The following is a 14,028-nucleotide window of genomic DNA, read 5'->3' on the forward strand; positions in this document are numbered from 1 at the left end:
AAGAACAAAAAATAAATAAAAGTTAAAAAAAAAACTCAACTTCTCCTTTTTCTATTGTTCAGACCTGAGAGTTGTCATGACAATGTAACTAATTTGTCAAAAAGAATGATGGACGACAATGTCAGAATACCATACAACTTACACAGTCACATAATTTCTGTCTTAAATGTTTACTGTACTGTAAATGTATCTGTGTAACACAAACTGCACATTTGATACCTCATCAGAGGACTGCTGCACATAACCACATAATTAATATTGGATGGATATACAGTATATATATATTATTTATTTCATGAAGTTGGAGGACCAAGAGCCCTTTTGGGAATTAATGTAAAAATAAAATGGACAATAGAGAATGACTACTATAGTCTTGCTGAGGGCTGGAAATTATATCTCGCACACCAGAAAGGACTTAAACCATAGCACTTTTAGCCAACAACATTAAGTATTCGATAACGTGGATCTCTTTCAAATGGGACACAGCCACAGAAGATAAGATAAGATGGCTCCTTATTAATCCCAGTGGGGAGTATTCTGAAGTCAGCAGCATGAGGTGGAGGGGAGGTACGGGGTAGGGTAATAGAAATAAAATATAAGAATACAAGTCTAGTAGATGAATAAAGAGATAAAAATAAAGATGGAGGTCTGATCTGCACAGGATTTCTGAACAGGTGAACATGTTTGTACACATGGCCTTCCAGGTGAGCTTAGACCGGAGGACACGCGGCCATTGCACTCTGCAAGGCGCTGGAATGCTTCCCCCTGAGTTATCTCGCAACCTCAAGCCCCAGCGTGGTAGCATAAAAGGACGACGTCATCCCCAAAGGAATAATGTGACCCACGGCTGTAATATTTGACTACGCAACACGACGGAGGGAGTTTCACGCGCACCCCGACCAACCCAACCCACACAGGAGGGAACTGTACAGTGGGGTCCGTCCTGACCCTAACGGTGGTTTTTCAATGGTGGACAAACTTCAGAGAGACCTGGTCCAAAGTAGAACACTGGATATAGGACGAGTAACCTGCATCAAAGACCTGATGTTTCGACATGTGTTGAAAACGTCTTCAGTAAAAGTCCATTGTCCCGCGCCGTGTCTTGTGTGTTCCAGTTTTCTGCTTTGGCAAGTCTGTCTGAAGTTTGTCCTCGACTACAGAACACAGTGTTTGCATACAGCACATTTTAGGTTCAGAGAACACCAAGGGGTGCAGAGAATCTAACCGCCAAGTATTTCACACGTCTTCGCTATATATCCTCACATATACTCCTTATTTCCTTGATCCCGTTTTCTCTTTGTAATCATTATTTCATCTCTTAGTTTCTCGCCATGCATGCATTTGCATGTAAAGGTGCAATACAAGATGGAAACCACTTTATTATCAAATATATGATAAAATAAATGTTTTACAAAGCACAGTAGCACACTAGTATCTATAGTGTATATAGATACTGGACTGTATAGGACTGTGAAGCTATGTATCCCCCACCCTGTATCCCCCCCCCCCCCCCCCCCACTGCTTTGACACCCAAATTTCCCCAAGGGGATTAATAAAGGATCATCTTATCTAGTTATGGTCAATTATGGTACCATTGACATAATAAGAGTGTAATTTCTTCACGTGTTGCCAGTTTAGGCAATACTATTTTGAAAGGACAATAGAAGCTCTCTGGTAATTCGTGAGCAAAAATTTAATAACGGAGGCCAATTGTACATAGTACTGACAAACATCATTTGTATCCACTAAACCACATAGTGTTGGTTTCTCAAACATGGCCATAGACCTGAATACAAGTCCACAGCACCCAGTCCATACAACACATCCATGCAGAGACATCCTTCAATCAGGGATGGAACTCGTACTAGGCCACTACCCCGTGGCCAGGACTGGTCATACAAATAATAATAATAATGGATTGGATTTATATAGGGCTAGTGTAAAATTGCCCTCACTAGCCAGAATCTGAAGGGTGTGTAATGGCGATTTTATGTAGATGGTAGTCGAATAGCACCACTGGGGTGGAAAATCCTACGTTTCAATACAAGCACATCTCAACTTTAAAGCCTGAAGTGGGATCAGGCACAAACGGGTGTTGCACCTTCCCCCCCCCCCCCCCCCCCCTCGTCCTATCTGTCGGTCTGTTTCCTCTTTCCAAAATGAGTCGGTACCTTTCTACTGACCCCCCCCCCCCCTCCCCCAGTCTTTCTCTGCAGTCCCCTCTGTTGTTCCCCGCAGTTGATAACAGCTGGACTGTTGTCTTCTGAAAGAGGGAGGGGGGGGGGGGTTATACAGTCACCCTTGCAGGCCCCAAGGGACACGGACACGACCGTCATCTTTTCCCCTCCACTCCACTGGAGATACTGCTCTTCACTGCAAAGGTGAGCCTCCTCTTGTGTCCAAATCCCTAATCCTCACCTGACCCCACCCCACCCCACCCCACCCCACCCTCTGACACCTAGAGATTCTGTTTTTGCAGGACTGAAGTGGAGAGAGAGTCTGTGACGACACAAGCCACACCAAAGCAGGTGAGGCAGGAAGGATACGCTAGGTCGCTAGGGGGATATAGACCCTTTTCAGTGACACACTTGGATGGAACGGGACCATAATTAATCGCCGAATCGCGCTCCTGTCCGTACAGGCTGACCAGAGGCTCGCTGAGATTTGCTTTGTGTGCACCGTGGAGTACATCTCAGTGAGCCTCGGGTCGGCTTGTACAGACTGGAGTGTGGCCCCATTGACTTTGCATTGGTTTGTGGCTAACTATCTGGAGTTAGTTAGAGGAACGGTGTGGATTGTGAAAGAACTTCACAGATCAACCTCATCATTGGTAAGTAGGAAATAGGGCTAGGGTTCCAAACGTCTGAACTATCCCTTTAACCTCTTATCCTGCGCCCTCAAAAGTGGCCATTTTAGTTTGAATTTTTGAGGACTGCATACTTTTTTTGCAAACCAAAACAACATACTTTATACTTATAGCACATGCATGACCTTGGTCTCTTTTGAAAGATGACATTCTGAAGTTTCTGATTCCAGAAGGAAAATTCTATTTTAGTGCTAATGAAATAGAGTAACATAGGTCTGAACTTGTTACTCATGTTTTTCTGTAGTAGTTAGTAGTCCAGAGGTAGTATGGCTTACAAATCCATACGGACCCATAGCCTGAAGCCGTATGTAGTACATGGTATTTTGCGCAATACCGTGTACTTTGCACAATCCTCAAATACCGGCATGTAACTCGAGAACCGCTCAACGGATTTTGTCGGATTTTGTCGCTATCGACAGGCAACAAATAAGCATTCAATTCGATATATATATTGTATTACAAAATATGCACACCCGAGCCACTAGGGGTCGCCAAAGTGCCGGTGGGCAAATCGTCCTAAAAAGGGCCCACATGTGTGCCCTTGCAGCTTACTGATAATATAATAGCAGTATTTGCTAAAAAGAAGGTGTATGGAATCATAAAGTGATATGTTAGTTTTGTAGAACATTTTGATTGTTTATATTTCTTATTCCGATACAAGTCCATATTTTGTCGCTCACTTTCACCATTAGCTTCTGTGGTCGCAGAAATATGAACAGGATCAAAACTGAACATCAGATTCGATTTAAATGTATTGTCATTATACAGCACAAGTGCAGTACAATGAAAATAAGTTGGCATCCAACCAGAGTGCAAATGTAACAGTGAGGTGTAATAGTAATATACAATGTACAGGTGATATAAACTGTGTATAAAATATATAAATTAGTACTACTGAGTAATAATGCATACATCAGTCAGATGTATGTACAGTTTTAGTATTAATATGTACAGTGATACACGTGTAAAGACATTATGGTAGTAGTCATACTGGCCAGCAGCGTAAGAGTATGTATGGATATGTACAGATATAGATATAGTATCGACAGATATGTAAAAAGGATTATATGCAGAGGTATGTACAGATAAATGTATGTGGATATATACGGTAAGAATATATATATATATATATATATATATATATATATATATATATATATATATATATATATATATATATACTGCATTATAGTACATGCTATCATACATAATTATATAGGTTATATGCAGGTGTATAAGTAGGTATATAGAAGGATTATATGCAGGTATATTCAGATATGGATATATTATGCAGTAAATATAATATATAAATATATATATATAAGGTATATACAGCATTATTGTACATGCTATCATACAGAGTATATGAGTATAGTATGAGGTAGGTAGTTATGATTATTATGATTACTATGATTACAGTGTAGGGCAGTTGTAGACAGTGAAAGCAGTAGGTAGGTACACATTTAGTATAGGCAACAGAGTTCAAAGTTCGTACAGTATGGGTAACAGAGCCTAGGGTATATAGGCAATGGAGTTTATATGGTACTGTAACATTGTAAAACACTAACATCGTAAAAACCACAACATTTTTATAACGGATCCTCTTTTGCAAATATAATGTAAATCAGTTTACAGTAAATGGCACTAAACTCTTGTACCATAGACTCTCTCTTTTTTATTTTGTATATCCTTTCATGTTCCATTTCGACTTTCTTCATATGTGAGTTAGAAGTATGCTTTTGAGACTCTGTTTTCAAAACACATTGAAGTTAATGGAGACGAGGGAGAAAGAAAAGAACATCTCCATTTTCTACACAGCGACCACAGAAGCTACTTGAGTGTCTGTATATGGACTTGTATTGGGTTAAGAAACATAGACCGTCAAATATTCTACAAAACGTCCATATCGCTTCATGCATAACACTTAACAGTTGCATCCATAGGCAATCGCAAGATGCATAGTTTTCGGCCGTGAGAAGAAAGGATTTGCAAATCAATGTTACTTTTGCAATACGGATTACATTTTGCTATATGACCTGACTTTAGTTTAGCATTGATTTCATTATTATTGAAACAAATAGAATGTCATCAAACAAGCAAATGGGTCATTTCTAGTGCTTTGCTTTCACTGTGGGACATGTCACCAAACTGACCCTAGTCACTGACTCAACTCTCAACTCTTCACATTTCATATTTTTATACATGGCAGGTTTAAGGTGGAAGTCTACTATTTCCCCCTTTCACTTGTTTATCTCTCCAATAAACTCATTTGTAACTTGAAAGATCGCTGTCTAGTCAAGAATGATAATATGCATTCTTTTAGTTGTTGTTCATTAGTGATAATTTTTCATGACATTAAAGGTGCTATAGATAACAATTCTGTGACTAGATGTCACACTACAGCACCAGCATCATGTAATTCATCCAATCAGGTGCATTTCACTGAGAAAAACTGATTACTCTACATAAAATAATTATCTATAGTGCCTTCAAGCATTACGGCTTACATTACATTAGAGTTTTGGCCCTTTGGTGTTTGGAGGGACCAATTGGAGAGGCTGTGTACAGCCAGGCGAGCACAGTGGAGAGGAGAGGCTGTACACGCAGCCAGGCGAGCACAGTGGAGAGGAGAGGCTGTACAGCCAGGCGAGCACAGTGAAGAGGACTCGGGAGGCCTTGGTGCACCAGATTTGGCCAATAGTGGAAATAGAGCAGGTTTAAAGGGATAGTCCACTTATTTTAAGAAGCTCATCTGACATTTGACACGTCTCCGAGAAATCACAGGTGACATTGCTACTTTCTAACTGATATAGTAAGGTATATAGGTTTCTAGGGTCAATGAGGGTCCTCATTTCTGCTTCCAATATCTTAAGTCAAGTTTATTTGTATAGCCTATTATCACAAATACATGCCCCCCCCCCCCCAACCATAACCCGCAATAAAGATAAGGAACAATTCCCATAAAACCTTAAAAACAACTGACTTATTTAGCACATGTTGTGGAATATTTCAAATGAGCCATGACGGTCAACTGTAGAAATTTAGACGAGTCAATTTGTAATGTGTATATAAAAATATAGAACATAGTTTATTTCTGTGGCCAACAGAGCTCAGTTTACAATCACACGAACGTCTGACCAGAAAGTGAGAAAGAGCTCTGGTCAGAACTTATATAACCATAAATACATAATCAACATGACGTACATAAGATACCAGATATGACAAGAAATGTAAAAAAAAAAAAAATGCCCTAGTGAGAGAATGAAAACAAAGATTGGCTCTAGGGCTTTGTTATGTCTTCACACTAGAACTGGAGAAATTGGAGAATAGGCCAAATGTCATTATCTCCTAACCTTGGTCGTTGTTAAGAGACACTGTTAAGATGGTAGTCCTAGTGTCTGTGCTGTATGCTAGTTGATCATATTAACTAGTCAAGGCTGTGAGACATAGAATATGGATTTTAACACAGATATATAGACATATTTTCCTATCACACATAATCTCACATTCAGTTTTTCACACATTCATTTAGTTTGACGAGAGTTACTGAGTAAATGAAATTGCATTTCCTATACAGTACTTTCATCTACGTCATTTCATTGAGCTGTAATTAACACAATGGCTCCACACTCCCCCCCCCCCCCCCCAACAAGGGCAAACCTCTCGAGAAACCGAAAACACTGCTTTTGGAATGGACTGCAATGACTTTCTGTTTGTGACGTGTCCGATATTAGCACGATTAATGAAAGTGGACAGTGCCGGGAGAGGTGTTAGTTGGACAATGCCTAGGCTAACCGGCACTGTCCACTTCCATTCATTGTGCTAAGCTAGGCTAACGTGCAGCCAGATCGCTTTCTACTGAACGCACAGAGAGGAGACTGGTATCTATCTTCTCGTCTCTCTCCGGAGAAGACGGTAAGCTAATTTCCCAAAATGTTGGCGTGTTCCTTTAAAATTAACATACTGTGTTCAGAAACCTCGAGGAGACTACTTCTCTACCCCCCACGGTATGAGTTCTGTAATTCGAGATGTTATTATTACCTGGTGAATCTTCATGTGTGTGTAGAGCTGCTGCACGCTGCTCTCAAGAGTGGGGGATGACTCATGGTTATTTAATGATTAATGACTCGTGTTCGCATGACTCATCTTGATCCGGGGGGGGGGGGCTGGTCCCCTCAGGAGGCTTTATATAGATAAGTGGTCATGATGATGAAAGAAAGGAAAGTTTTACCAAGACATCTCCTTATATAACGAGCGCTATCCTTCACTTGCTCAGAGAATAAGGTCATGTGGGGGGTTTTAGTCTTAAGAGACGAGAGATCCGCCACTTACTACAGAGAGAGATCGACGGCACAGAAGGAAGGCTCGTTATTGGATTTTTGTAATTTAGCATATTGCCTTTTGCTTTTAAAATGGTAACATTTCAGGGGATGGGAACGCATTTTATATGCTTTGCTCAGTGTTTATTAAAAATAAAGAATTGATATTTTTCTAAAATGGATACGAATGATGAAAGAATGAAAGAAACCCTTCATGTTAAAGGACCATAACAGTGTTGGTACATGTCATTGTCATCATTGGCCACATAAACCTCGACCATTTCCCCCAAAATAGTTTTTTTGTTTGTTTGATATATTGTGTGTCCATATTCTATAAACATTACAAAATGTACCTGGAAATGTGTGCCAACGTTAGCGGAAACTAGTAACTGATGTTATCATTGGGAATAGGTCTGAGCTCGCAAAGGGCAAATACCGCCGCCTACGCCTTCCAGCCCGTATTGCACTCCATTAGAAACGATGTAGTTTATTTTCTGGGCCGATCTGAGCCATGCGGGCGGGGTTTAAATACTCCAGCAGGACGAGCGTTTACAACGATACATCTGCGAGGCTGCCCCCCCCCCCCCCCCCCCCTTCATATGCAATGCCGGACAATGTGGGAGGGACCTCCGCGAGCAGTATTTGGAATGGCGATCAGATAATTGGATTATTTTTTTTGCATTACATTAGACAAGGTAAGAACACTATCAAATCTTGCATTGATCTGATATTTCTTTCTCCCGCGATCGAAGCCGTCTGTGTGGACTGTGTTGTGCTTTTTACCGTTGGTGGCAGTGGGGAGGGGCGAGCGCCCCGCTACAAGCCCTATTTCATGGGTGCATGAGGAAGGATAATAACGATAATCTAGCGTTGATTTCAGGAAGATTCGATAATCAGGCGAAAAATGACAACGTGATAAGTGGATTTCACTAAAGGGCTATTATCGCGTCTTTTCCTGGGATTACTAAGAATCACCCAAACTATACTCCTATTCAAAACGGTATAAAACAGAAATGTACGGATGAAAAAACAATCTGTTTTTTGCATGTTGACCAGAAGCAACTCACTGACAATCAACGGTGTTATTAGACCCATAGCTATAATATAAGATATTTTAAGCACTCGCAAGTTTCACAGTCTCCCCATTGACTTACAGGCAGCGATGGCATTCTAGCCAGAAGGTAGACAGCGACCCCTGGCGCTGAATGAGTTAAAAGCCTCAAGCTAAAATCTTTGTTTGAAATGCAGAACTTGTAAGGAACTAGTTTTACAGACATATTAAAATGCGTCTCAACGGCTCCCTTGCGATTGATAGATCGGAGGGTTGTAATGGAGTATAATGGAGGTCAGAGCCAGACAGAGATGGGGTGCAGCCAAGGAAACGGGTTCCTTGTGAAGAAACCGGGTGCTTGTCATTGAGGCCGGCATACGCCCTCTTGAACTTTATATTAGCAGCTAGCTCCAGTCTGGCCACTTGCATGAACCGGGAGCACCAAGCACACTAATAAGGGTCCAAATATGTCCCAGCAAGAAATGTACATTTCTGATGGGATACCGTCAATTCCCGGAGCTTTGCCGTTTTTCATTCCGGATATGGCCTTCTTGAGTTCTTCTAATGTGATCGGTACTTCTAACTGTTTAGCGTCTTCATCTGTAAGTTTAGGGAGAGTAATTTGATTAAGATATGTGTCTAATTTGTCTTGATCAAAGGTCGTTTCTGAATTATATAAATCGGAGTAGAATTCTTTGAATGTATCGTTTATTATTTTGGGTTCTGTTACTAGAGCTTGTTGTTTCCTAATGGCAGTTATATCTGCAAATTTTGCATTAATTCTTAGTCGCATGGCTAATAGGTGACTAGGTTTAGAGCCTTGGAAGTACTGCTGTTGTCTTGTGCTGCGTATTAGCAATTCCGATTTTTGTCTGTATATTGCTTTGATCTCTGTCTTTAGAATGTTAACTTGGTTTTCTAGTCTAGTAGAGTTGTTGTATTTTAAAGAATTAAAAAGCGTTGAGTAAAGCGTTTCCATTTCAGATAGTTTTGTGTTTTGATTTTTGCGCAATATGGAGGAAAATCTATCAGAGAAATCCTTGATCATAGTCTTTACCGACATCCATAATATTCTGGGATCTTGCACCGAGTTAGCATTATCCCGTAGGAATATTGTGAGAGCTTCTTTAAATTGTGTAATGAATTCATTGTTGTTAAGCAGCATAGAATTAAAACGCCATCTTGGGGCCCGGGAAGATAGTGTACCAAATGTTGCTTTCAGGATTAAGTAGCAATGATCTGATAGCGCATTGGGTGTCATTTCCACTTCATATTTATCAAATATTCTCGGGGATGCAAAGACGTAATCAATTCTGGATAGTGTGTTGTGTCTCGACGAACGACAGGAGTACTTGCGGGTCATGGGGTTAAGTGAACGCCATAAATCAGTTACCCCTGTTGATTTCGACCAATCTTTTAATGCTTTAGATGAATTTTTTTGTTCGCTGGAAAAGGTAAGGTAAGTTTTGTCCATCCTTGGGTTCCAAATGGCATTAAAATCCGCACCTATTATATATGAGTACTCGGGATGGTTTAACATTTCTCCGGTTAGTGAAGTGAAGAAACCCACTTCGTACAAATTTGGGGCATATACCGCTGCCAATGCAATTTTCCTGTTATTGTGTATAATCCTAGCTATAGTTATGCGCCCCTCAGCATCCGACCATACCCCTTTCAATTCGATATTTAATTTGCGTCTGACGACTATGGCTACCCCTCTAGTTCTCGTAACAAAAGAAGAGTGACTAATATTATGGTATATGTTATCCGCTAACGTATTTATGTCTTCCTCTAAAATGTGCGTTTCGCTTAATAGAGCCACGTTCACATGTTCTTTTTTCATCAGTGTGAGCACGCTTTTGCGTTTGTGTTGTTTGTTTATCCCACCGGTGTTCCATACCATTATATTCAAAATAGCCATAGTCTATGCATGTTTTCGTGTAGTTTTTGGTAATGTTTCTGGAGTATGAAGCTACAATAGATGCACATCCAATTAATGAGGTCCCGTTGAGAGCTGAGCTTAAAAACATATATATATACAAATAAAAATCCCCTATTTTCCCCTCTCCCAGAAAGTCGAACATGCCTGTGTTCCAAGAACACATCCTCCGCGATTGACTTTCTCCCATGGTCCACCGGATTGCCCAACCTGAGCATTGTAATCCTAATTTTCCTATGCTCATTGCCATAGGATCTAACATTTCCATTCTATTGCAATAGAATGTCGCTTTTGGTCTTGCACCTTCCCTTACTGTAATGAAGTATTGTGATAAATAACCTAAAGATAAAAATAAAAAATAAAATAAAAAGAGAATAAACCTTTATCGACATATTCCTTTGAACCCTCCACCAACGTGTGAGGGGGAAAAAAAAAAAAAAAAAGGAAAAGATTGTAGATCAGTATTGACACTTAATGTGAAGAACATTGGAAAAGAATAATGTAAGTTACAATATATTTAAAAAATATATAGTAATATTGACACCTTAATGTGAAGAACATTGGAAAAGAACAATGTAAGTTAAATTATATTTAAAAAATATAGGGTGATGAGAAGAAAAAATTTAATAAAATAAAAATCAATGGAAAGATATAGATAAGGAATAAGAGATAAATAATTATCAACGTGGAGAAGCCACTAGAACCGATTTAACTGATTAGATAAGATAGAAAAGCAGCGCCTTTTAGCGCTTCAATGTGCCTTTAATGGAGTGATTACTTAAATTGTTAGAATAACCTTGCTGTGCCCATACGTTTATGTGTGGATAATTTTAAAGTATTATTAAGGGCTGATTGCACTTCATTTAATTTATATATGCTATGTGTATGCACACCGAATGTTATTGTTAGAGTTGTATGCTTCGTTGTCATGGTGCCTTATATTCTAGAAGGTTGTAGAATATACTAGTGCCTAGACTATTTTACATTCCAGAATGATCTAAGAGACCCAGGGCATTTGAGCGATAAACCCAGAATATTCCAGATAGATCTTTTTGCATTGATATTTATTTGTCCCCTCAGAGACCAGAGACTGAAATTATAATGTATTATGAATCGTATTATACACAGTACACATTGTTATAGACGACTTGCATATCGTTTGCTACTTTGATGAACACAGCAATGTTATTCCAACACTGGTGGAATTACCTCATTGATGAACACAATAAAGTCATTCCAACACTGGTATATATTTAGAGAGAGGCTTAACTGATTCCGGCATTTCCGTCATGCTTTGGGTTATTTGCTGCATTTTGAATCAGGAAATCCTCAGCATCAAAGGGTGTAAATGGACCTGACCTGCGGCCGTTATTGTCCAAGAATGATAACAGCGCCGGATATGCTAGCCTTGGCTTGTGGCCGGCTGTGTACAGCTTTTGCATCACAACTTTGTATGGTTGACGTCGGATGATGGCCTCTCTGCTCAAATCTTCGTAGATAAATATTGGTTTATCACCATACTTCAGCTTCCCACGTTGGTTGCGAGCATATTTGATGATTTCATCCCTTGTTGTAGTTTTCCGCAGAGTGACAATGATGACTCTCGGCCCGTTGATATTTTGCCCCTGGGAACCAATTCTGTAAACTTGTTCCACTTCTGGCACTTTGTTTGGATCGGAGTTATTCAAAATCGTTGATAACTCGTTTGGAAAGTTGATGTCATCGCAGTTCACTGATTCATCAAGCCCCACAATGCGGATGTTATTCCGCCTGTGGTAACGATGGGTTTCTAGTTGCCTCTCCATCACTTCGTTTTTAAGCAATTTTATTTCCCTCCGGTATTCATCTTTAACTTTTTCCATCTCTTCTCCCATCTCTGTCATGATACCTTCGTTCGCCTTGACTGCTTTTGTGTTTTCTGTCACCGAAATCTCCACTGTCGTGATTCGCTCTGACTGTGCATCGAACGCTTTCTTGACTTCTTCTAATTTCTCATCGATGTGATCGAATTTAGCCTCGATGCGATCGAATTTAGCCTCGACGTTTGCCTCGAGCGCCTTGATGTGTGTAATCTGCAGGTTAGACTGTTCTACCATCTGTTCTTTCATCAGGTTAGACTGTTCTACCATCTGTTCTTTCATCAGGTTAGACTGTTCTACCATCTGTTCTTTCATCTGGTTAGACTGTTCTAACTGTTCTTTCATCAGGTTAGATTGTTCTACCATCAGGTTAGACAATGTGTTGAAATTAGTTCATACGGACCAAACAGGCTTCATAAAAGGTCGCCTGATCAATGATAACATAAGGCGAATACTGCACGTACTAGATACAGACAAAGAGGACATCACACCTAAGGCGATACTATCCCTGGATGCTATGAAAGCATTTGACAGGTTGGAATGGTCGTTTCTATGGGCAGTATTGGAAAGGATGGGGTTAGGAAAAGGTTTCATTGATATGATTAAAGTACTATACAAGGACCCATCGGCCATGATTACAACAGGCACAATCATCTCCAAAATCTTTCCGGTATCACGCTCTGCCAGACAGGGTTGCCCTCTTAGTCCCGGACTATTCAATTTATCATTAGAGCCTTTAGCACAATATATAAGACAATCCCAATCCATAGAACCAATCGTAATCAAGGGCACACAACAAAAAATTAGTTTATATGCGGACGACGTAATATTGTTCATGCAAAACCCCAACACCACATTGCCTCATCTGCTCAAGTTGATTGAGAACTTTGGTGATTTATCGGGATTTAAGATAAATTGGCCGAAGTCGGCTTTCCTTCCACTTAACACCCCTGCAAAAAAAGATATAACCCTCCCAGGTGCGATACCGATGGTAAAACATTTCAGATGCTTGGGAGTGGAAATATTCCCCACCATAAGACAAACGGTGAAGCACAATTACACAAAAATACAGAACAAAATCAAGGACGACCTGGACAGGTGGGCAAAACTTAAAAACTCAGTACAGGCAAGGGTATCAATAGTTAAGATGGATGTATTACCAAGAATCAATTTCTTCAGCTCAATGCTTCCGTTACCTCCTCCAGAGGGCTACTGGAAAAGATTACAAACCTCCACATACAAATTTATTTGGAATAACAAACCACCTCGCATAAAAAGATCCACCGCACAGAGAAGTAAAGCAGACGGTGGCATGGCAGTCCCAGATTTTTTACAATATTTTAATGCCTTCACATTAAGACCATTGAAGAAGATATGGTTTGACCCCGAGGCTTTGGTATCTTGGAGAAAATTAGAAGAAAACATAGTAGCCCCACAGAGATTGAAAGACATAGCATACACTAAACTTTCAATCAAGCATTGTGAGCGAGAATTTGGCCCAATAATAACCCATGCAATCAGGACATGGCGGGAAACTCAAAGGAAATTTCCTAACAATCAAGTATGGCATAATCACACTCCCATATTCAATAACAATGCTCTCTTAATGGGAAAACGACCTATAAGATTCCCTGTATGGGAAGAAAGAGGCATACACTCATTAGGGGATATTTTTAATAACAAGGGCCTCTGTAGTTATGTCGAAATATGCATAAAGTTTAACCTCACCGAGTCCACATGGCTTTTTTACATACAGTTACGACTTTGTATGAGATCTCACGGTGTTCCATTACACATACCAATTGAACACCACAGATACCACAAATTTTTCTATGACAGAGATACATTGGGAGGTTTTGTATCAGGTTTTTATTCACAATTACTAACGTCCTCGTACGAAACCCTTCAACTAGACAATGTCTGGAGGAGGGATATACCAGACCTGGAAAATGACTTTGATTGGCAAGGAGCCTGGGCAAATGTCCGACTTACAT

Source organism: Notolepis coatsorum (assembly GCF_963971535.1).
Source record: "Notolepis coatsorum genome assembly, chromosome: 5".
NCBI classification, from domain to species: Eukaryota; Metazoa; Chordata; class Actinopteri; order Aulopiformes; family Paralepididae; genus Notolepis; species Notolepis coatsorum.